This window comes from Hibiscus syriacus, unplaced genomic scaffold (assembly GCF_006381635.1).
Source record: "Hibiscus syriacus cultivar Baekdansim isolate YM2019G1 unplaced genomic scaffold, ASM638163v2 tig00111310_pilon, whole genome shotgun sequence".
In the NCBI taxonomy this organism is placed as follows: Eukaryota; Viridiplantae; Streptophyta; class Magnoliopsida; order Malvales; family Malvaceae; genus Hibiscus; species Hibiscus syriacus.
The window spans coordinates 396,107-421,805 of record NW_024063053.1 but is presented as its reverse complement, the minus strand read 5'-3'; the positions used below and the strand labels follow the sequence as shown (position 1 = coordinate 421,805).

General features: G+C 35.3%; 1 pseudogene; it reads right to left on the bottom strand.

Annotated features, from left to right (window-relative positions):
- Positions 1 to 881: 881 nt before the first annotated feature.
- On the bottom strand, positions 882 to 1,772 carry LOC120158269 (annotated as a pseudogene).
- Between the last annotated feature and the right edge of the window lie 23,927 nt (positions 1,773 to 25,699).

Genomic DNA, 25,699 nt, shown 5'->3' with positions numbered 1-25,699 from the left:
TTTGTAAGTACTTTACTTTTGTAATTCTTTTAAAAATTCGTTTTTGCGACACTTTTAAAAGTTACATAATTTTAAAACTATATGAAACTGACCCTAAGTCCGAAAACTCACATTCTAATGAATTTTAAATCTATTTTTAATCTTACCCAAGAAGAAAAATGGGGGGAAAAAGAATCCATAATTTTAAAATGTACGAAAAAGTAATTTAGAATTTAAAAGAATACGGAAAAAACAAAGATCTAGTTTTAATTATCGAAAGGGAAAAGAAAAAATGACTCAAAAAAGGAAAATACTCTTATTCATAATTTAAAAGAACACGGAATTCAAAAGAATGTGAGCAAACACTTCAAAAGAATAATTCAAAATAATACGAAAAACAATTTAAACTATTTAAAAGAATAAACAACCGGACAAATGTCTCTAAACTCCAAAATTTAAACGTAAGAAGCCAAATGCCTCTAAATTTCAAATTTTAAACGTAAGAAATTCTGTTCATCGTACGATTACACTGGCAGTTAGCAGTTACTTGGAACAGAGGTTAGCTTTTTTTTACGAGTCCCCAACCAGAGACTTTTCGGGCCATGAGCCCAACCAAACAAATGGATGGCGGCTTCATTTGTCATTGTATTTTGCTTGTGAAGCGGTTTTCATTCAGATCTCAATACAAATATATAAAATATTTAAGATTAACCAGATGTGATGGTCGCAGGGAATTAGATTTATGCGAGAAATAATTAGTGAAGGAAGGTTGAATCAAGTGTGGTGAAATTGGGAAAAGGCCCCTGTTGGGGATTGGGATTAAGATGCCCAATGCTGCATGAAACCAAAAAGTAGGTATATTTCCCAAGCTATTACATTTTTACTATGTAAATCAAGCCTGGAGAACAACACGTAACTTCCATTCCAAGTAGTATTACGATAAGAACTAAATAGTTGACTTTTGATTACGACGAGCTGCTATGGCCATGGCATCACCTACTCCACCGGGCGTAGTTTGCATCTCAGCTTTATTTCTCACCTCCGCAGCTACCACCTTCTCGGCATCTTCACGTGTCACTACTTTATCCTTTGGCAATATCGCACTTGCATCCTGCCCAAAAACCAAAAAACACATCTCATCACACAAAACAAAAATATTCAACCCCAAACCCAACTAAAAAAACATGTTATTACTGCTAAAATGTCCGACAGAGTGGCTCGATCTTCAGACCGATTGATTTGAGAATTCCGAATGGCTGCAGATTGAGCTTCCGATGCTATACCGCCGGGCAATATCTCGCTACTTCCTGTAGCTATCATTTCCGCAGCTTGAATTGCGGCCACATCGCTCTCATCAATCGGTTTATCGAAGCAGAGAGGGCTGCCACCTCCAAAGCCTCCCCAATCGTGATTGGACCAGGATCAATCAATGTTGCTGGAGTTGTAGTGACCGCTGAAACATCCGGTTGCCTGTATTCAGCGACCACCTGTCCACCAATGGACTCCGTGACCAAAACCTCGCCGTCGTCTTTGTTAGATTTAATGACGGAGACGCCTTGATGTCCACCTTGGTTGTGGCTAACGAGGCTTGCTCTTTCATTACCGGTGGATGCAGACTGCATTGCAGCCGCGGGACCCTTTTTGGTTGTGTGCCCAAGGACCGTGTTCTCAGCCGACTGCATGGCGGTGTGGATTGAAATTCCAAGTGCTGGTATCTGGAACAAGACATATGGAAAGGCAGTAGCAGATGGCATAGGAGATGGAATTGAATAAGTAGTACTTGGCTTGGTCGTATCATCCCACGCTACCAATGGGAATGCCACACGGCAACACGCTATAATCTCTACATACTGGTCATTTGTGGCCATGAGCAACTACAGGGCAAGGGCTTCTCTAAAATTTAATTCTGTTATTTTATTATTTTTTTCTCTTTAATTTTCTCTAAAATATGAAAGAGAAATATAAACCCGAAGGTTATACATCTAGGGACAGACACAAAATTTTATGTTTGAGGACGAACTTAAACTTAAGGAGGTAAACTAAAATTTCAGGGAAAACAAAATAGATTTTTAATAGAAAATATATAAAAAAATTTAAAAATATATGATAATTCTAAATTTTTAGAGAGAAGATTGTCCCACCCGCCTTCTTCTGTCCATCCCTGGATACATCATAGTGTTAAACTTTTATAAGGAGGATTATAGACATATTTATTTGATGCATTAAATAAATTAATTGGTGGTATCTTAAAAACGGAGTCTGACTTATTCGTTAAAGAATGTATTTTAGTCGATTGTTTAACTTTCTCGTTAGTTCAAATGAAAATCAACGAATCAAATTTTATTATAGAAGTTGAGGGATCTCAGCAGAGTAACAAAAACTCTCAGAAGAGGGTGGCGAAGAAAGCTTGAGAACATCAAATTGTTTGTCTAAATCATAACACCAGGGGTACTGATTAATTATATGACCAGTTCGTGAACAGTTTGAACTCGATTCAATTAAAATTTAATAAAAGCTCGATTCGAGTTAACTCAATCCAACTCAAGCTTGACTCGAGACATTAACGAACTGAGTCGAGCAAAGTCCAACTTTACTCGATAAGTTCACGAGCAACTCATTAATTTTTTTTTTATAATTTTTTACTAGTTATCTTAAAAAACTAGTTCATTAAAAAATTTACTAATTTACTAATAGATGACAAACGATTAATCTATTAATTTTCTAATAAAAATACTAAATTATTATTTTACTACACCCAAAAAATTAAACTGTAATTATTATTTTAATGTATTTGTGGATTTTTATTTTGGAGTCTAGACTTTGAATTTGTTTCGTATACACTTTTGATAATTTTTTTGTTAAATTTATCAATTTACGTTTATATAGTATTAGTAGATTTTACCTATAGTTAAAAAATAATTTAAAAATTTTGGTGAGCTTAACTAGCAACGAGACGTAATGAGACTAGTAAAGATCTTAACGAGCACGAGTCGAGCAACAAGTTATTTTTAACGAGCATGAGTTGAGCAAAATTTTAATGAGCTTAACGAGCACGAATCAAGTATTGTCTAACTCACGATCGACTAGCTCGATAACCACCTGAATAACACATTTGAAGACCTTCAAAGACTCCTCGGAACTTATCCGAAACAAGGCATTTGAATCAACATGATTCTTTTGAACTATTAACGCGGTGCGTCTCTTCTAAATGTGCCATATCAAATTAAATTTGAAATTTTAAAATATTAATATTTAATGAATTTGAGATTTGTAACCCTTTTATTTTTTTCTTGGATGAAAATAATTGTTCAGAGCAGGTGGAAGGAGTTGATACTCTGCTAGGTCCATTACAGGGCTTAAAGCCCCATCCCACCACAAACCATAAAGCCTCGTGTAAATGTGCAAGTACTCGTACACCGTGTATTGCTAAATATTTTAATTCCCCACCACATTTTACAGGCTTAAGCGTCTCATGTGCATAATAGGTTCGGCGGACAAGGAGCACGTTGCATTTGGGAAGTATAGCTTTGCCCTGTGCAGAGGATTGATTGTTTGTAGTATTCAATAAATTTGGATCCCGTATCAAGTTAAATGTGGGGATTTCACCTAATGTACAATTTATTTTCATTTGGTATTTCCAACACAATTCTGCTAAAAAAACATTTTATCCTGATAATAGTGGAAAGTTTTCAGTTACAAGAGCAATAAAATGTCAAATGCTGTTAACAACAAACTGGATGCCATAGGTGATCTGATCTGTGATCTTTAAACCCTAAAAAGCCTCAGGCGTAGCTGCATGTTACTTTCCTCATGCCTTGCCCCTCTTCTCTCTTCAGCATCTTCATCTTTATCACCTGCTCACAACCGTCCTGTCATCAGAACAGAAATAAAGAAGGATGAAACTAAGTAATTATAACAATCTAAGGGCTCTAAAACGTCAGGGTGAGATGATGATCTGATCCTCGTCTCGCCACACCGGTGGTGGCTTTCATATCCACCGTGATAAATTCGTTGCTTCTCCTACGGTGATGGCTTCCTGATAGGAATTTTCGTCCACCTTGGACCATGTTGCCTCTTCCTCGCTCATTTTTGTCCCGATAAGAAAGGCTTATCAAAAGTAGTAGACAAAAGAGAGAAATGTATATAATTAATCAACACTGTACAACATAAAGTAATTCACACCAATAATAAAACTCGAAAACTTGAAATATCCTAATATTCCAAATGCTCCTAGTTGCTAAGCTAAATGCGCATGGCCACGAAGATTTCTAATTTAGTTCTTAGTTTGCTGCAAAATTCGACACAAAACCTGTAGCAAAGCTACCATAAAACTCTAATATGCAGGCGTTCAGTTTGCGATGTCATCTTAATCATCAAGGTACATCTTAGCGGTATTTTTCCATCGTGTCCGCCACTCCACCAGGCCTTGCGGCGGCTTGAGGCCTAGCTCTAAGCTCTGCACCTTTCACCTCATCAGCATCTTCACATGTCACAGCTTTATCCCTAGGCAACTTTGAAGGAGCATCCTATATTGCAATGAAAAACAAATCCCCAAAAAACATATTTGATTTATTATTTCTCGTTTTTTTGCAATCTTAATGTAATGAAACGTTCATGGTGTCTTAATAGTTTTTTGTGTGTGGATAAATCAGGTATTATTATCCAAGAGCAGAATCTACTATAATATACATCAAGGTTCGAAACAAAACAAGCTACAAACAAGAAGATCAATGATCAACTATACCCCAATGATTGCATAGAGAAATATTAACACTATCGACTCTATTAACAGTCCTACCGCTTAGTTGTAAGCTTACAGTATCTTTAATAGCTTTAAGAATAGCTACTGCAGACCTTGTTCGGTTTTGGAACACCCTTTTGTTTCTCTCTTCCCATAATGTGTAAATGAGAGCATTGAGAGCTATCTTCATGATTATAGTGAGCAATGATTTTCCCTTCCAATTAGAACTAGCCGATGCTATAAGAACCTCCCATGAACAAGCAGTAAAACGTAAACCAGAAAGTGAGAAGACTGTTGTCCAAATTGTAACAGCAGTTGGGCATTTTAAAAATAAACGGTCCCTTGTTTCCTGTTCAGATTTGCAGAGTACACATATGCTTTCGCTGATAAGTCCCATTCGTTGAAGTCTGTCCTTTGTTGGAAGTTTATCAAGGAAAGCCATTCATGCTATCAGACTGTGTTTAGGAATGTGCAGGGGAAACCATAACAGTTTCTGCCAAGGGGCCTTTGCCTTCTTATCCCGAATAGAATCCCAGATTTTAGTGACTTTTATAGCACTTGAAGACAGAATTTGGTGAGCCTCAGGTCTGAATTTCAAAAGTCTCTTGAAACTCCAACTTGCAGTGGAGTTAATTCCCACAGACCAGAAATCTTTCTCTTTAAAAACATAGTTTTTAAGCCAAGCTACCCATAGAGATCCGTCTTCAGGTAGGATGTTTTTAATTAATGAGATCATGCATGCTTTGTTCCAGGATTTCATATCCTTAACCCCAAGCCCACCTTCAAATTTCAAGAAACATATATTTTTCCAGCTCACTCTTGCTCCAGAAGCTGATTTGTCAGTCCCTTTCCAGAAAAATCGGGAGCAAAGTTGTTCAATCTTCATCAAAACAGAATTTGGCAAGAAAAGTTGTCTACACCAGAAGTTGGCAACACTAGTCAGCACAATTTAATTAGTTCCAATCTTCCTGCATAACTAAGAGTTTTACTAGACCAGTGGTGCAATCTGGATTTGATGTTATCAATGAGAATAACAGTCTTTTTCTGAAATTTTCCTTGTGAGAAGAGGGATGCCTAGATATCTCACAGGCAGGGAGCCATTGTTGAAGCCTGTAATTTGTTGAATATTTTTGATAGCACTAGTAGACATACCAACAGCAAAAAATTCACTTTTAGAGGCATTAAGTTTGAGGCCTGACATATCATAGAATAAATCTAAGACATTAGTGACCCCGATAACAGATTCCAAAGTCACCTTTGCAGAAGATAAGAAGGTCGTCAGCAAATGATAGATGAGTTAGACCTATCTTTTTGCATTTGGGGTGATAGCCAAACATACCTCTTGAAGCTGCCAAGTTATGAAGTCTGGAAAGGATATTCATTGAAATGATAAAGAGTAAAGGGGAAAGAGGGTCTTCTTGCCTCAGGCCCTTGGCTCCTTTAAAGAAACCAGTCAAGCTCCCATTGAATGAAATAAAATAGGCAGCTGTTGAGAAACAAATTTCAATCCATCTGACAAAAATCCTTGGAAGCCCAATGACCTTCAAAATAGCAGAGATGAAGTTCTAATTTAGTTAGTCAAAGGCTTTGTGAAGGTCTACTTTCAGAGAACATCTAGGAGATAAGTTCTTTCTACTATAGCATCTAACTAATTCTTGGGTAAGAAGTGTGTTGTCAATGATGCTTCTACCTTTAATAAAAGGCGGTTTGGTTGAGAGTAACCAAATCAGGCAACAGAGTAGTTAATCTTCTAACAATAATTTTTGAAATGGCTTTATAGACCACTGAACAACAAGAGATTGGTCTGAAGTCCTTTACCTTGGTTGGGTTAGGGATTTTTGGAACCAATGCGATTATAGTAGCGTTGAAAGCGGGGAAGAGGTAGGACTCTTGGAAAAATTGGGATATAGCAGCTATAACATCTTTCTCAATAATAGACCATGATTTTTTGAAGAAGAATGGTGAATACCCATCAGGTCCTGGAGATTTTTCATTTCCTTGACTGAAAAAAGCCTCTTTGATTTCCTCCTTTGTGACATCCTTCACGAGAGCATCGACCTTGTCGGCAGGCAGGGAATACCGTAGTAAATCCTTCAAAAGATTAGGATCAGTGTCTTTGATTGCAGGATCAGCAGTGCCAATCAAGTTTGTGAAGAATTTTATCATCTCAGCAGACATTTAATCATATGTTTCCAGCTTATTACCATTTTCGTCAATGAGGATGCGAATAGTGTCTTTTTTGTTTTTAAGCGCGACTGCAGAATGAAAAAATTTGGTGCATTTATCTCCCTCTTTCAGCCACTGAACTTTTGCTTTTTGTCTGTAGAACAATGTTTGAGCTTCTTCCCGATTTTTTAACTCATTTTGAAGGAGCAACTCCTTTGCAATACCATCCTCTACTTTTAAAGATTTAAGTTGTTGATGCTCTAAATCTGATTTCTTTTGTTTAACCCTTGCAGGAAGGTCACTGTACCATGCTTTGGTTAAGATTTTTAAGGCTGATTTTCAGTCTCTTTAACTTGGTGAAAAGTATTTGCATTGGGTGCCCTTGAGTTGGACCAAACCATGACTGTTTGACCACTTCCATAAAACTAGGGTGTCGAGATCAATAATTGAAGAATTTAAACGGCTTTGGTCGGTCAACTTGAGCTTCTTTTATGAGCCATACTTGAGCAAGACAATGATCGGAGATGCCGGGGGCTTGGAATTCAACATGCGAGTCCTTGTAAGTGGTTACCCATTTAGGATTAACTAAAACTCTATCGAGCTTCCTTGCAAGGTAGGAACTCTGTTGTTTGTTACTCCATGTGAAAGAAGGGCCAAAGAAAGGGTGATTAATCAGATCAAGATCAGCGAGAACTTCTTGAAAGTCTCTCATGTCAGAAGTAGATAAAGGGCCAATGAGACCATAGTCAAAACTTTCGTTCGAGTGAAGAATTATGTTAAAGTCTCCACCAATAATCCAGGGAGAAATGCCAACAGTAGCTTCAAAATCTCGTAATTGTTGCCAGAGGAGTCTTCTTGCAATACCATCATTGCTACCATAGACTGCAGTGATGACTAAGTGAGCATTCTGGTATAGCCCTTTGATTGTCATGCACTGGTCTGAAGAATGAACAATCGAGATGTCCAAGCCTTGTCTCCAAACGATCCATATCCGACCGTTTAAGGCAAAGTCGTAATTGGTGTATGCATTCCAGCTAGAAAATTTACTGCCAAGAATAATTACAGACTTTTCTTCCTTTACTCTTGTTTCTAACAAACAAAACACGTCTACTTTATTCTGGTTTGCTCTTCTAATTATTCTGTCTTGCTTTTGAGGACTATTGAGTCCTCTAACATTCCAAAAAGCTAGGATCATTTTGATGGAGTATCCACTTTACCTCCTCCACCTCCACCTTCAACACACTTTGGTTTTTCAAGTACTGCTTTCTTTTTCGACTTAAGTTTCTTAATTAAGGCAGCCACTCCTTGCGAAGAAGCACGTGGTTTTCTTTGGATGTCCACTTGAGCAGAAGGAATTTCCTCAGAGTCATTAAGAACTTGAAACCTGTTTGTGGAACCAGTTATATCCACTTTTAATTTATCTTTGGCAGGCCTTCCACGTCCTCTGTTAGTTGAAGAAGATTCACCTCCATTCTTAATAGATGTCACATTTGAGTCTGAACAGAAATTCTCTAAAACAGTAAGGTCTTGATGAACCTCATTTTGTTTTTTTGTTTTCCTTTGCTTGAACGTCGACATTTTCTTGAAGATCTTTTCCAGTAGTTACAGGTTTTCTTTGCTGTTCTTCTTTTTGATCATTATTACCATTGGCAAGCTCCTCAGCTACAGTGCTGACATCATTTAATTCCTCCAAGGAGGGGGCTTCTTTTTCTTGCAGCAATTCAATACCACCGACTGGAGGTTCAGACTCTATTGTTGTATGGTAATTTTCTCTTTTCCTCCAAACTTGAGCTCTCGTTATGGCCGAATGTTTTACAGTGATTACACCTAGCAGGCATCCAAGGTACTTTAACCTTGATTGAGACCTTTGCTCCATCCTTCAGCTCCACTTCAACGTATTTAGAAATAGTGTCGTTTGCTCCTATTTCAATACAGAGCTTGGCATATTCGAGATGAGTTTTAGCTGCAGTTACTGTATCCATAGAGAGTGGAATTCCTATTGCACTTCCTATGTAACTAAGGCCTAACCGAGAGTATAACTCTAGAGGAACATTATGTAAATGGTCCCAGATAGGCAAGCTTGAAAGATCAAAGTTCAATTTTTGAAGGTTCGGTTCCCATTTCCTTAAGATAAGCGGTTTGTTCAAAACATGCCAGGGGCCATTTTCAAGGACCCAATCACGAGCAATAACCAAAGAGAATGAGAAAACATATAAGTTTTTTCCAGCGATACTTACCCGAACTCGTGCGCCCGCCGTTGCTTTCCTCCACAGGCTGTCGATCAGTTTTTGCATTGAAGAAAAGCTCGGGGAAGGACAATTATGAAAATTTGTGTCTTAATAGTTGTTTACCGATAATACATCAGAAATGGTTATCTTATTGACATTCTGTGCTGCATCGGCATTGAAACTGGCCGCGGCTTGGGCTTTGCCGCCCAACCTACCTCCTTGGGTTTCGTCGTCGCTGTCAATGCATCTCTTTTCTGATTCTTGTATTGCAGCAGCGTCGCTTGATTCAACGGGTGTGTCGCCAACAGATACAGCTGTCGTCTCTAAAACTTCTCAGATAGTGATGGGGTCCAGGTCGAAGTATTTGTCGATCTGAGACCTTGGCTGTCGTTGGCTCATTTTGTCCATTGTAATAGGGTGTTTTGAGATTGATTGAGACCGAAAATTTTAGAGAATGAGGTACCGGAGAAAGTTTTTAAGGGTGGGCTTTCAATAATGGTGTCTATATATGGCGTTATGCTGGACATGCGCTTCAGATTGCTAAACTGGCCGTTGGAAATTGCAAATTATTTAGGTCTATTAGGTTTATGTTTGTAGCCTTCATCAATTCCCTTATGTTTTTTTTTTTTAATTTTTAGGTAAATTATACCATTATTAACTTTATTTTCTCTTTTATTTTATTTTTTGTACTTTTAATTTTTTCAAATTTCTTACTAAATTTTTGAATTGTTTTTGTTTTGGTCACTCTCAATTTCTTTATTATATTTTAGTATGATGTGACATTTTTTATTATTAAAATATAAAAATAATTTAACATAAATAATAAATTAATATTTTATTATTATTAAATTTAAAAATATTTAAAATAATCACCGTTCATCGTCGATCTTCGAAACCGACAACCATTATGTCCCAAATTTCATGGGTCGCTTCGCCTCATCCCCTTGAGTCCGAATCTGGTGGTTGTTTCACCGAAAAATATCCTAAACCCATGAATATCGACTAAAATATTTCGGTTTCTTCACTTTTGATCTCCTATTCATGGACTTCGGAGCATGTTTTCACAAAATGAAGGTCAGATTCAGACTCAGAGGGTCGAGGTGAAGCAACCTATGAAATTTGGGATCGAACGACCACCGTCTATGATGGTCGACGACAACCGACTTTTTGATTTTTTTCATTTTTGATCAGATTTGGAGCATGTTCTGTTATATTGGAAGTCGGATTCAGACTCATGGATTAGAGATGAAATGACCGACGAAATATGGGACCGAACGACTACCATCTACAACCGTCGACGATAGCGTCAAATGCTGACGAACAATGGATGGCCACCTTTTGTTTTAATTTTACATTTTTAAATTATTTTTATATTTTAATAATAATAAAAAAATGGCACATCATACCAAAATAATAATAAAATAATTCAATGTGACCAAAATATGAACAATTCAAAAGTTAAGTGAGTAAATTGAAAAAATTAAAAGTGCAATGAGTGAAATAAAATACAGAGTAAAGTTTAGCGACGAATGTCATATTACCGTTTTATTTTCACTATTATAAATTTTAATGTTTAAAGATAGATATATTCAAATTCTAAAACAAAATTCTTAGAAATCACTCGGTTGTTGAAATATTCTACAGTGAACGTCGCACGTTAAAACACACTACTAATTAAATTCAAATATGATAAAATTACAAATGATCATCAAACTATGATAAAATAATATTTTTAATCATTCAACTTTTTTAAAGTTATAATATAACCACTAAACTTTAGATTTAGTTAAAAGTATAAGCATCAATTATTAACTATCATTAAGATATGATATGACATTTTAAATTGATAAAAAAATTGTTGGTTTGTCTCTCAATTTTGACTAATTTTTTATTTTTATTTTTTTAATATTGTTAAGTAAAAATTTTAAAAAACTATTTTTAAAAAACATATTAAATTTCAGGATTTATTTTTGAAATTATAAATACATTTTTTAATTATGTTTAAATTTACAAAAAAAAGTTAAATAATTAAATCACATTGTTTAATAAAAGAAATTTACTTTGCTTTTTTATAATTGAAATTGTTGGATCTTGAAAATTATAAATTATAAATTTTACAAATTTAATCATATTTAAATAAAAATATTTATAAAATAATATGATGAATGAATAAATTAATAAATTTTTTATAATTTTAAAAATAAATTATGAATTTCTATATATTTTAAAAAAATGTTTTTTTAGATTTTTTACTTAGGAATGTTACAAGATTATAAAAAATGGAAATTTAATTATAATTGAGGAGATAAATGAAATTATTTATAAAATAACTTGATTATTTCATAAAGATCTAATTCTCAAAAATTATTTTACAATTTTTAAAATAAATTTTTTAACTTAATAATTTATAATTTATGGGTAAATGAGATTATTTTATTAACTTAATATATGACTTCACCCCTTTAATGTCATTTAAAATTTTCGTATTTATTTTATAAAAAAAATAAAATTTAATATTCCATTAACAATGGGACTTAAATACTCCAAAACCAAACTACATACTTGAGCCTACTTTCCAAACCTAGAATCCATACCATATAAGATTTATTCACCCTCATCTTCCCATTCATGTAACCTAGCTCTTACCAACACGAAGATTGATTCTTTAACTTATGGAGTGTTATCAGAGCAGTCTCCATGGCTTTTGTGTTAAGCTTTAACCCTTTACTCAACTCTTGAATTAGTGGCCTCCCAAAGTTGGCAAACAAAAATGTTGCACTACACTCTTAAAATTCGACATGTAAATTTTTCCCCATTTTATGAATATTTTACGGGTGATTGAAATAACATATCATATTTTCTCAAAAAATGGTAATATATATTTTCGAGAATTGTTATGTGTGATATGAGAATTTTTTCAATAGCTTGTGGTAAATCTTTCTTGAACATGACACTGAGTTTTCCGTAAGAGTCTTCATCACGAAATGCAACAATGTAAGCCTTATCATCAAAGGCTCTTTGAGTTCTAAAACTGTGTAAAAGTTTATATTTTGATGTGTTTTTTGTTTTTTTATATTGGTGAATAGGATTTCAACACTGCTCATTTCAAAGATGTAATTTAGGAGTAACTTCGACTTTTCTTGACCTGAATACCAATTAGTGGATAATATTTTAGTACTGAGAACAATGAAGTTGGAGTTGTTATACGTTTTGAGAAGATTTTGGTCCAGGTTAACACAAATGGCACTTGCGCTACTTACTATCCCAGATAAATTATAACTTTTTACATCACTTCTTATGGAGTATTTGTTGATGATGATGTAAAAAGTCAATATAATTGATGATGAGAATACCAATGTCTTGTGGAGATAACTTTATTTTGGTTGGATAATAGATCATTCATTACAGGGAACAACACTATTTGAGTTTTCTTAATGGGTTCTCGATGATAAGTGGTTTCCCCAGTATCAAGAATGTGTAAACATGTCTAGAGAGTTAATCTTGGAGATGATAAGAAAGACAATGAAACTTATATACTCCCAATAACCTCTTAAGTCGCACAAATTTTCTCAAGGTTAACTTGAGAAGTTTAAGCTAAGATATGTTATCTAGTCATTTCGTCGCTTTGGAGAGAGTGGCTCTATTTACATAAAGGGCATGGAGAAAAAATTGGTGGCTATAAGGAAAAAAATAAATTAATATCCTATGAAGGATGCTTTTAATAGATGAATTTGATTTATTTCACAGCTACAAGCTCATCATTCTCTTGAAAGAAATAACTTGAAGGAAGAAAACAAGGAAAAAATTACTTACAATTATTTTTTATTCAAATCAAATATTATAGAGATGATTTTTTAATCTAATTTATTTTATTTATAATGTTAAAATTCAAATTTTTGATTTTGTAATGGATCTAGTCTCGTATATGAACCAATTATTATTGATATTAATGATATCAAATTTGATTACATTTAAAATTTCGGATACTCAATTTTTTGTTAATTATTATTTTTTAAAATGCTTGATATTTAAATTAGAATATTTATTTTAATTATCGTATTAATATAAATTTTATTAAATTTAAAATTTGTACGCACCTTGTAATTGATCGAAGATAATCCACATACATATATTACATATAAATATATATCTTTAATATATTTTGTGTAATTTTATCATATTTTAATTTTTTTTTCTTTTTAATTTTAATTAGTATAATATTTAAAAACTCTGATTGACTTTATGTAACTTAAGTAACATAAAACACCTAAGATTTCCCTACCATCTTAGCTTAAGGAAAAATAAACAAAAGCTTAAATCAAACTGAGTTAGTCCACTACATATCATTTGAATCCCCCATAGACTATTATCATCACCGTCCATTCTCAGTGCAACCCAAAGGTTTAATCGATCCACACTCGTATTATCTGGTAATTCTAAGGAACGACAATGTAATATAAGGATAAAAACGGCATAACCAGAAATATTTAAGGGAACTTAATGAAATAGGTTAAGTGCTACCGGAAATATTAAATTAAGCGTAATATATTAAGTTTCATGTAGTTTAGGAAACAAAGTAATGGCTTAACCGGGTAAGTTATGTTCCCGATTAGTATCGAAACTCACTTAGAAGAATTTCAATATGTTTGAATTGTATAACAAGATCAGAGCGAAACTGATTATAGCATAGAGACCAACTTATAACATTAATGTGTAAAGGAAGAGGGTAACATGAGCTTAATTTTTGTAGTCGAAACCTTAAATATTACTGAAATGTATAACAGTAAAGGTTTTTTTAATAATGTTGTGACACTAAGAAGGTAAAATTTTAAATTGCAACTAATATCATTAAAGTAATGTATAATTTTTCTTGTCGATGGGTACAATTTTTTAGTTGGAAGTCGATTATATTAGAAGTTTTTCTCCGAGTATTGATACTTTAGAATTGTAAAAAGGAAATGGAGAATTATATTTAAAAGTATCAGACTTATGCACATATTTTGATACAAATGGGAAAGTACGAGTATTTATACATAACATAAGGGGTTTAACTAGGTAAAGGCAAGAATCAAATACCAGAGCAAGGAGTTTTCATCTCAAGAATCCGTTTTCTATCTGAGAAGTAAAAATTAAGTTAGAAGAATAGAATTGAAATCTCAATTTGAAGAAGAGAGAGGTACATTGTCGAAACCTTAGTTTGTAAATTCTTCAATTAAGTTATTTTAGATTTAGTGACTAGGGTTTATTGTAGAGGGTAAAGTTGTGGAACGGAGGACCAATTATTGTTATAGGTTGAAGGAATGTGAATTGATTATTGTTAGTAAACCAAGCGAAACGTAATATTATAGGTTGTAGGGCAAAAAATTGGGTTGTAGATAATTTTTATAGGTTGTACATGATAAGTGATTGTACTGAACCGTTATTGATATAAACGATCATGAGATGATTGTTTTCTGTTACATTTACATAACAATTTATAACAAAACTTGTTGTTGAAATCTGTTTTCTATTGTAGTAATTGAATGTAAAGGAAAAAGAAGAAGATGAAATCAGTCGATGAAATGAATGAAATGGGATGTTTTGACATGACAATTTCTCCTTAAGAAGAGGGAGAATATGTTTTTCAGGACAAGGATACGACTAAGACAAAGGGAAGGCCAAAGAAACCAATGTGCGCATATATGTACTTTTAGTAAGTGACCATATATTTGTTTGCAACTTGTTTGAAAGGTGGTTGTTGATTAAAAATATAATAGATAATTAGATTGATGAGAAATTTGAAATGTTTACTGTGTGATGGAATTTAGACTTTTGGAGGGATCGAAAAATGATAAGAAGGTTAGTTTTGTTTGTATCTGAATTGAATTGAGAATGTTATAGAGATGGAATGTTATCAACATTATTGATAAAGCAATGTTGATCGCAGTGAGAAAGGAAACATCGACGAAATGAAATTTTATGAGCGAAAAAAAAAAAACTTATGTAAAAATGAATGAGAAACAGACAGAAGTTTATAATGCATAGATGAGTGGATATGATAAGAAGGTATTCTGAATATTTTCAAGGCAAATAACATTTTTTAAATGTTTTGTATAACATAACATAAAATAACCCAATTTTTTGTTTTTAAATAAATATAGGAAGTGTCCACAACATGTAGCTTGATAAGATTGCATGATTTGATGGAGGCGTTGAAAGGGAGGGGAAACCTCAATGTTGTGAAAGAATCAGGTTTTGAGAGTTTGATTGAGGTAAAGGGACGCAAATTCGTAAGGAGTTATGTCGGGAGTTATTTGAGAAATTTGATACTGAAAATCATATGCTTCATTTTGGTGGCTATAATTCTCCTGTAGGGGATGCACAAATTGTAGTCGTGTTGGGGTTAAAAAATGAAGGGACCTGTGCTGAAGAAGTTTTTCAGATGGAGGAGTGGAAAGAACACAATAATAAGTATAATATAAAAGAAAAATGTTACATTAGCTAAGCTAGAGGTCGAGATTAAAAGCGAAAAATTCACTGGTGATGATCTGAAAGCTAGAGTTTTGTTGTACGTTCTTGGAATATTTCTTGCTTCAACGGGTGATATATCCCCGAAAATGGACTATCTGAAGTTGTTTTGTGACGACGGGATGAAAGACAAATTAAATTGGGCAAAATTCATCGCAGACAAATTGATAAATGCAATAGTGATTTTCCAAAAGTCCGAAAAACACAGATACTTGCAAGGTTGCCTTGAAATATTAAATGTAATTGAGTATTGAAGATTTTTTTTGTTAAAATATTTATTTAAGTGAATAGAGTTGTAGAGGTTAATTGATTAATTTTCTTTGGAATCCAGGTTGTATTGTTTGATTTATGGTCGAATTCTATGAGTGTTTCGACCTACCAAAAAAATAGGATTCCACGCATCCTTGCATGAGGCAAGGATGTGGTGGTGTGAATTATGAACAAGCTTAAATCAGAAAGACGGGCAAGGAAAGAGAAGGTAATAACAATGAGGTTTTTTTATGAATCATTGAATAACCTTGTTCAACAATGTACTATAATTTTGTTGGGTGCTCCGTTGGAGAAAAAGAACATTGGAGAGAAATATGGTTTTAAAGGGGCTTTCTTGAATGAGACTAGGATAGACAAACATGATGCGGTAATGTTTGAGTTGCTGCAAATAAAACGAACTATTTTAGAGGTTTGTAATAAACAAAGGAGAATGGAGGAAGTGATAGACAGCCTGAAATTCGATGAGAAAGACTCTGGTGAGAAGAATAAAACTAATTTCGATGGCATGTTAGAAGAAATTGATAATATGAGGAGTGAAATGAAGAAGGTGATTACTGATGTTGATGAAATTGGGAATAAATGTCTTGAGGGGTTTAGGAAACTGAGGGAAGAAATGAGTGAGATGAATAATTTTTTTTGTATCAATTGACAAGAAAACCAATGACATGTGTAAAATGGAGAAGCGATCGTTCGAAGGAGTGGAGGAGAAAGTGGGGGAAGAAGAATTAGTGAAAAATGATAACGTTGGGGAGGTGTTTGCGGCTGGATTGAAGACACCTAATATAGTCATTGTTGATGACTTTGATTCCAAGTGTCCTACCAGTGGCGGATGCACTAAGCCCCCATAGGGGCTAAGTGCATCCCCATTATTTTGGAAAAGTGGTTAAATTTAGCTTAATGTGTTAAGGAAAAAAGAAAAATTACAATTTTTGCATACACATTATTTAAGAAAAAAAATTAAAATTTGGACCCCTATTCTTAAATTTCTGGATCCGCCACTGTGTCCTACACCGCTGAAAAAGCAGAAGGTAAGATGAATCGAAGTACGTAAAGTTTATATTTATGGTTGTTGTCGTGTTTTGTCTAATTAAAGTTTAATTTTGTAGTTTGTGGGTTCCGGGCCAAAGATTAGTGGGAAGCAACTATTGTTAGAGGGGAAAAATTAAATATTAGTTAGACCAAAAGTACCCGTGACGAACTTTTGTAGAGACATGAATTGTTAGTGGCATGCAAATGGGGATTACTATTTGTTTCGAACATAAACGGGAAATGACAATTGTTTTGTTCATTAGTTGTATCGTTGATGAGTATTTCTATTTTTTTAAATGTTGCAGGTGAAAATACCTAGGGCGATTGGTAAAATTGAGTATGCTTATTGTGATTACGTTGGAACTCCGATTTACGAAATGGGTAGGTATTCGAAATTGAAGTTAGTTTTAAAATAAGTTGTTATGGGTTGGGTTGGGTTGTGTAAGAATAACTTAATTTAATTTATATTCAGTGAAGTTGTAGTCGAAATTTGCGGGCAACACGTAACAATAGGAGATGCAGAAACATTGAAACTGGCAACATAGGTTGGCTCAGGGGTTTGTTGATAACATTTGATTTGAAATTGTGTAGTTTATGGAGATTCAAATTTATGATATGCAATTTTGGTATAACATTTGTGTAGTGCACGTTGTTAGGTTATTGATATAGTCGGGTTGACCTTGGTACGAGACTCGCAGAGGGTCAACAGCATAGAAGATTGGGTACCTTCCTTGCAACACAACGGTAAGTCGAATAAAAGAAATTCATCTAACAGGTATTTTTATGGATGTTAGAAAAGTAAAGATTTCGAGATGGAATTGTAGTGGTCCTATGCTAAATTTAAAGATTGTGATACAGTAAGAATGACTTTTATTTTCTCAATGTAATGTACTATGGAGACTTATTATATGTTGTGAAATAACGTTTGTGACTTAATTGCGCAGATCATGTGCCCAGTGAATGAAAATGCTAGCCATTGGTATTTGATGGTTATGGATTTAATTCTGTTGGAAGCACAGGTATACGATACTCTTACTTCGTCAAGGAAAAAAGTAAGAGTATAAGAGGCGAGGAAGTTGGTTAGTAACTTGTACAAAACTGTTAATTATTAAAGTATTGGAAAAAGGGTTTGGTTTTAAGCATTTTTCATGAGGCAATAGGGACACCGAAGACACGAATAAAAAATTTGAAGGTTATGGAGGAGAAATCGAAAGTTAAAACGAACGGGTATTCCGACATTATATATTCATTAATCTTTTCTTTAATTTTTGTGTGACTGCATTGATTCAGCGTTGACAATATATTAAATTGAACAAAAATGATTGCGGTATTCATGTCATACGGAGGATGCAAGCTGAATTGTTGGGACTTGTACAAGACGTGGTAAGGCGTTGCATAATTGGTATATTTAATAAAGTGAATAACTATTTGAAATTGACTGATGCAATATTGTATTGGATTACAATGCAAAAATAGGATGTGGGGGAATGGATCAAATGAGGATATTAACCGATCTAATTAGTCATCGAGATAACGTAAAAAGGCTCTTCATCGACTATACTGCACAGAACTATTATCGGGATAAAGAGGAAGGGAGTGATGTGGTGTTGTATGATTGACTTGGTTTGGAAACTAATTTTGGATGTATATATTGAATGCTTAAAATGTAACTGAATGCATGTATACGTGTTAGTGAAGGAAATGTATAAGTTGTTAATATACAAATGTAGACGTAACGTAGCATATGTTAGAACCGTTACTGTATATGTAGATCCAAACTTTCGGTACTCCAACGTGCGTCGTTGTATTGATCCTTTACAGAAACCACATCGCCTAATTTTTTTTTACCTTTGCTTTGGCTCTTCTTTTCATTTTCATTGTTTTTGTGGGGGTCGCAAATGTGATGTATGTCTTTTTATGTTGAGATGAATCTTTCATAGTAAACATGTTTTCAAATTGTGTTGTTAGTCTTTTCATTTGATACCTTGTTGTTTTGAATGACTCATCTGTCTTTGATGCAGCGTAGCATAATCTTGTTGCTATTACACGCAGAGAAGTGAATCGTAACATTTGTATAACCTTGGGTGGTGTTGAATCAAAATAGAGTAAAAACTCTAATTGATCGAGAAGAAGAAAAAACTCTTTAGAATAATCTCACAAAATTGCAAAAGGAAGAACTCTTAAGAAAGCTTTCAAATGCTTATAATTAAGCTTTGATTGTTGGATGATAAAACTCAAATACAAGTAGGGTATTTATAGGTTACAAGAAACAATCTAAACCACTCTTTAAAATAAGCACTAAATAATCTAAACAATTGAAATTAAAACATGAGAAAAATACTTAATTTTCACCAAACTAAATTGATGTAAGCAATGACATCAAAACTAAATTGATGTAAGCAATGACATCAAATTAATTTAGGTGTGAACTTATTTAGGCTAATATTGAATTTTCAACACTCCCCCTCAATGTTAGCCTTCATTCTTTGAATCACGCCATGCTGACGACGAAAATGTTCAAACTTTCCAACACTCAAACTTTTTGTAAACAAGTCAGCAATTTGCTCATCTGTCTTGATTTGCCTCATCTCAATCTCTTCTTGCAAAACTTTTTCCCTAACAAAGTGGTAATGTACTTCCACATGTTTAGTTCTTGCATGAAAGACATGATTCCCCGCCAACCGAATTGCCGATTGGTTGTCACAATACAACGAAATTGCATAATCTACTGGTTGATGTAGATTATTCATCAACTGTATCAACCATGTACTCTCTTGAGCTGCCATTGCTGCTGCTCGATACTCAGCTTCAGTGGTTGACAATGATACCGTTGGTTGTCTTTTGCTATACCAAGAAATTGTTCCGGAGCCAAGCTTAAACACATATCCAGTTGTTGATCTTCTGGTGTCATGATCTCCTGCATAATCAGCATCACAATAACCAACTAACTTACAGTCTTCACCTTTCTTGTACAAAAGGCCATAGTCAATTGTATTCTTCACATATCTTAGTATTCGTCGAACTGCTTCCAAATGAGGCTTCTTTGGATTTTGCATATACCGACTCATCACACCAACTGCATAAGAAATGTCAGGTCGGGTCAAGGTTAAGTAGATCAGACTACCTACCAATTGTCGATACATTGTTGCATCTTCCAAATCTTTTCCTTCATGTGCACACATTTTGATATTTGGTTCCATTGGCGTTGAAGTTGACTTGCATTCGAGCATTCCAAACCTCTTCAACAAATCTTTAGCATATTTCTGTTGACATAGAAATATTCCTTCGTGTGTGCGATCAACCTCTAGACCAAGGAAGTGCTTAAGTTGTCCAAGTTCCTTCATCTGGAAACGAACTGATAAATTCTCCTTCGTCTGAAGAATTTCTGCCTCATCATCACCGGTTATGATTAAGTCATCCACGTACACTAGCACGATAGCTAGCTTACATTCATTGGCTTTGATAAACAAGCTAGAATCTGCAGGTGTTACTGAATAACCACTTTTCGTTAGAAATTCAGCAATCTTACCATACCACGCCCTAGGTGCTCGTTTCAATCCGTAGAATGCTTTTCGCAGCTTACACACATATTCAAGATGATCTTGACTCTGAAAACCCATTGGTTGGGTCATGTAGATCTCTCGATCTAGTTCTCCATGAAGAAAAGCATTCTTCACATCCATCTGCCACAAGTTCCAGTCTTTGTTGGCTGCAAGTGCAAGTAAGACTTGTACGGTTGTAAGTTTCGCCACTGGACTAAATGTTTCATCATAGTCTAGTCCATACTGTTGAGAGAAACCACGAGCTACCAATCGCGCTTTGTACCTCTCGATTGACCCATCTGGACGGCGCTTTATCTTGTAAACCCATTTGCAAGATATGGGTTTCACATCTTTTATCTTTGGTACAATATCCCAAGTTTGATTTTGCTGAAGTGCATCGATCTCTTCTTTCATAGCTGTCATCCACTCATAACTCTTCGATGCTTCTTCGAACGTCTCAGGCTCCGTTGCTTCTTCAATTATGGCTGCATTGGCATATTTGGGATTTGGCCTTCGTATTCTTGTTGACCTTCGGAGTTGAGATTGTGGAATTGATTCTTCTGTTTAACTAGGCCCACCTTCTTCGTTTGGTTGTTGATACACGCCATTTTGCCTAGGATTCTGAGTCACTCTTTGTTTGACATCATCGCCATTTGGATATTCTGATTCATCTGAACTTATTTGGAGTTGAACAGCATGCTCCCCCATCTTTTGTTGTAGCTTGTCTCCAAATTCTCTCGAATCTGGCAACACCTCATTCTCTGAGGACCACCAAGAAGATGCTTCATCAAATACCACATTTTGTGACGTGTAGCATCTTCCACTAATTGGATCACAACATTTCTACCTCTTTCTCTGGCTGTCATATCCCACAAAGATACATCTAACAGCTTTCTTGTCAAATTTGCTCCGTAAATGATCAGGAACAAACACATAACATACACAGCCAAATACTCGAAAGTAGCTAACTGTAGGTTTTATGTTCCATAGTTTCTCAAAGGGTGAAACAAATTCTAACCTTGGTTGAGGAATTCTGTTGATCACAAAGGCTGCAGTCATCATTGCTTCAGCCCAAAACCTTCCAGGTACATTCTTTGCATGTAGCATACTTCGACAAATTTCTGCAAGATGCCTGTTTTTCTTTCCGCTACACCATTCTGTTGTGGCGTGTTGGCACAAGTGTACTGATGACGTATTCGGCATTCCCTTAGGTATTGAGAGAACTCGTTTGATCTATATTCTCCTCCGTTGTCTGTGCGCAAGCAACATATCTTCTTTCCCACTTCTCCTTCAGCGGTGTCTCTGAACTCTTTAAACTTTGAGAAAGTATCAGATTTTTCTTTCATAAAGAAAACCCACACATACCTGGAGAAGTCATCAATGAATGTTACCATGTACCGCATACCGCTAATTGATTGTTGCTTAACCGGTCTAAACACATCAGAGTGAACCAACTCCAACGGTTCTTTTGCTTTAAACTTCGACTCGTCATATTGTAATTGGTGTGCTTTACCATATTGGCATCCCGCACAGACCGTGTCTGTTCTCACGTCTAGTTGAGGAAGCCCCTTAAGCATCGACTTTTTCACCATCACACTTAGCTTGGAATAGCTAACGTGACCTAACCGCATGTGCCATAGATCTGATGTCTCATTTTTCCTTGTCCTATCTACATATGCAGACTCTGTTGACATCACGTAAATTGATTCCAAACATCGTCCCTCCATTGTTGGTGTTTCTGAGATTTTGACGTCACGATAAACCTTCACGTCTTGGGGACCAAATAAGACATAATGGCCCGATGATGTTAGTTGAGCCACAGATAGCAAATTTTTCTTCATTCCTGGGACATGGTAAACATCTTGGAGTTACACCTGGTTAGTATTATATCGAGGCGTAACTATTGTCTTATCGATGTGAGTTATCGGTAACCTTGAGTTGTCAGCTGTCACCACCACACGACCTCCATTATACTCAGACAGGTTTTGCAACTTTTGTTTGTCACCCGTCATATGATTTGAGTAGCCAGAATCTACAATCCAATCATTCTTGTAGTCAATCCGTTCTGGTGTTGTTACCGTGAGAGCTAATTCTTCTTCCTCCGTAGCAAATAACGCTTCAGCATCCCAACCATCTTCACTATTCACCTTCGAACAAGAAGTAGCAGTATTACTTTCAACAGGCTTTTTCTTGGTCCAACAGTCTTTTGCCATGTGACCCATCTTCCCGCAGTTATAACACTTGCCATCAAACTTTCTACTATTACCGCGATTCTTGGATGCTCCCCCTGAATGAGGGCCTCCCTTTCCTTGGTAATTTTTCACCTTGTCACCATCCTTTTTAGATCCACTGCCAGTATACCGCTGAAAAGTGCCTCTGCTTTTGCTGGTGTAGAGCGCTTCCTCTTCACCCTTCAACGAGACTCTTCCCATTTGCTTGGCCATGGCTTCTTGACCTTCAAGCAAATTTTCGAACTCAACAAGCGATGGCTGTGTCGGCTCTAATTCTGGCTTCCCCAATAGCAGCTGTCAGATCTAATTCTGAAATTTCGCGACATATCGACTTCACCTTGTGAAAGTATTGGACAACCGCAATGTCGCGTTGCGCCATTGATAGAAGTTCATTCTCGAGAAGTTTCAATTTTGTATCGTTCCTCTTCGAAAAGAGTGTAACAAAAGTGTCCCATGTTTCCTTTGGTGTTTTAGCATCCCGAATGTGCTCCAATATTTCTTCTTCAATTGTGGTCTTTAAAGCAAACATTGCTTTGCCTACTTTAATTTTCCACTTCCGCAATATTCCATTGGCATCTTCTGTCGCCGGTTGTGTAACTTCACCACCACCGACAACCTCCCAAAGGTCTTGACCTTGTAAGTATGACTCCATACATGTTGCCCACGTGTTGTAGTTTTTGTTGTTGAGCTTCTTGATCCCTCCAACTACTTGAAGATCACCCATCTTAACGGCAAGGCTTTGACTACACCGAACAAGCTTGAGTAACAAACGTGCAGAGTACTAAATTACTCTAAACACACAGAAGCTCCACAAGGTTTGTAATAACCCCGACAATAACTCAAGAAATATTTTCTGATGTGGAAGATCAGTTAAAAACTGCAGCCACAGAGCATACTCAGAATTTCAAGAGACCTTAAAAACGTGGCTCGGATATCAATTGTTGAATCAAAATAGAGTAAAAACTCTAATTGATCGAGAAGAAGAAAAAACTCTTTAGAATAATCTCACAAAAATTGCAAAAGGGAAGAACTCTTAAGAAAGCTTTCAAATGCTTATAATTAAGCTTTGATTGTTGGATGATAAAACTCAAATACAAGTAGGGTATTTATAGGTTACAAGAAACAATCTAAACCACTCTTTAAAATAAGCAATAAATAATCTAAACCATTGAAATTAAAACATGAGAAAAAACTTAATTTCAACCAAACTAAATTGATGTAAGCAATGACATCAAAACTAAATTGATGTAAGCAATGACATCAAATTAATTTAGGTGTGAACTTATTTAGGCTAATATTGAATTTTCAACAGGTGGTACATTGAAATCAATAAAACTCAGGACAGAAGTCTTCGCATCCTTTGTCCACCGACTAAGAATCAATGACATCATCAGAGATGCATATCCTTGTTCTTTAGGATGTGCAGTTGATGTTGACATAGAATCCCAAATGTTTCAAATCTTCGACAGGAGCATGTTAGGCTTTCTGAAATATGGTCAAAACAAACTTGAACAATCTTCTTATTGTCCTTGTACTTTGACAATACAAAAGTCTCAGATTCATCTAATATTTTAACAGTGTCCCAAAGCCAGTACAATGTCCTATGTTATAGTTCTTCTTGGAAAAGAAGAAACGATGCTCGTGTATAAATTTCGACAGTATAGGTTTCTAGGTCAATGAGTTTAGTCATTTGGAAAGGTTTCGTCTATGAACATAAGAAATCCACATGTAACTCATTCATCCTCGTTTGGTTGATTCCTTCATCAATTTCACGAACAACATCTACATGTCTTCTTATTAGCTAACATTTTTGCGAACGAAGAATTCATCGACTCGCACCTTTGTGTCGACCAAATTCTGGCAAAGAAATGACCTTTTAGGTATGCATGTGCCCATAACTCACGAATATTTCCCTTCTCAATCACATATGGATGCTTTTCCACAATGAATTGAGAAACAAGTGATTATCATTCTATATTAAATTCAATAGTTGTCCACCAAGAAGATATACACTTGGAAAATGCAACTGTAAATTTCTTGTCACCTATGTTTGCTTGTGCATCCCAAGATATATGTCATTAATATAATTTGTGCTTAGCATAAGGGAGAACATATCTGATTGCCCTTTGCATGGCCCAATCTCCATCAGTGACAACCAAAACAAGTGTTTTATTTAACATGGCCTGATCAAAATTACTTAGAACCCATTCAAAAGTTTGAGTTGTTACATCGATGATGATAGCAGTAGTGAAAACTACTGTGGCATGATGATGATTTACACCGACAATAGACATTATTGGTCAACCATATAAATTATCCTTTTAAGTTATGTCGAAAGCAATTACGTCACCAAAGCAGGTATAGTCTAATCTTGATGTTGAATCAAACCAGATTATATTGTACAATACGCCCGATCCATCGACTGAGTAGGTCATAAAAAACCCAGGATCATCTTGCCTTTTGAAATCGAAGTAAGAGATCAGTGCGTTGACATCTCAATTGATAATTTCCTTCGCTTATCTCTTTCAAGTTCATTGTACATGTCTTTTTGTGTGAAGCCAACATTGTGATAACCCCTGCCTGATACGTGAAATAATTCATGACCTGTGATGTCCCCACATTAACGTCTTTCAAAGTTGTTACCTCATCCAAATCAGCTTTAGTGACAGCTCTATTTAAGCATAGAAAATGTGACATAATGTGTGGGCACAATTCGTGATTATGTTCGTCATTAGCCTTGCCCACTACCCATTGATCTTCATTTTCAGTTGAATACACTACTAACCTAGCATTGCATCCCATTCTTGTAACAGTCCGATGATCGCATTGGTGATCAACATTATTTATTTTAGATTTTTTAATCCCTTGTTTTGAACAAGAAAATTTGTGACTTCACGTTGCCATCCATATCCAGCCGTGTTGTTCTGCGATGTGCACTAAAATCACGTTTCTTTGCGAAAGCCCTATAAAATTCCCAAGCGTGATCACGGGATGAAAATACAACCC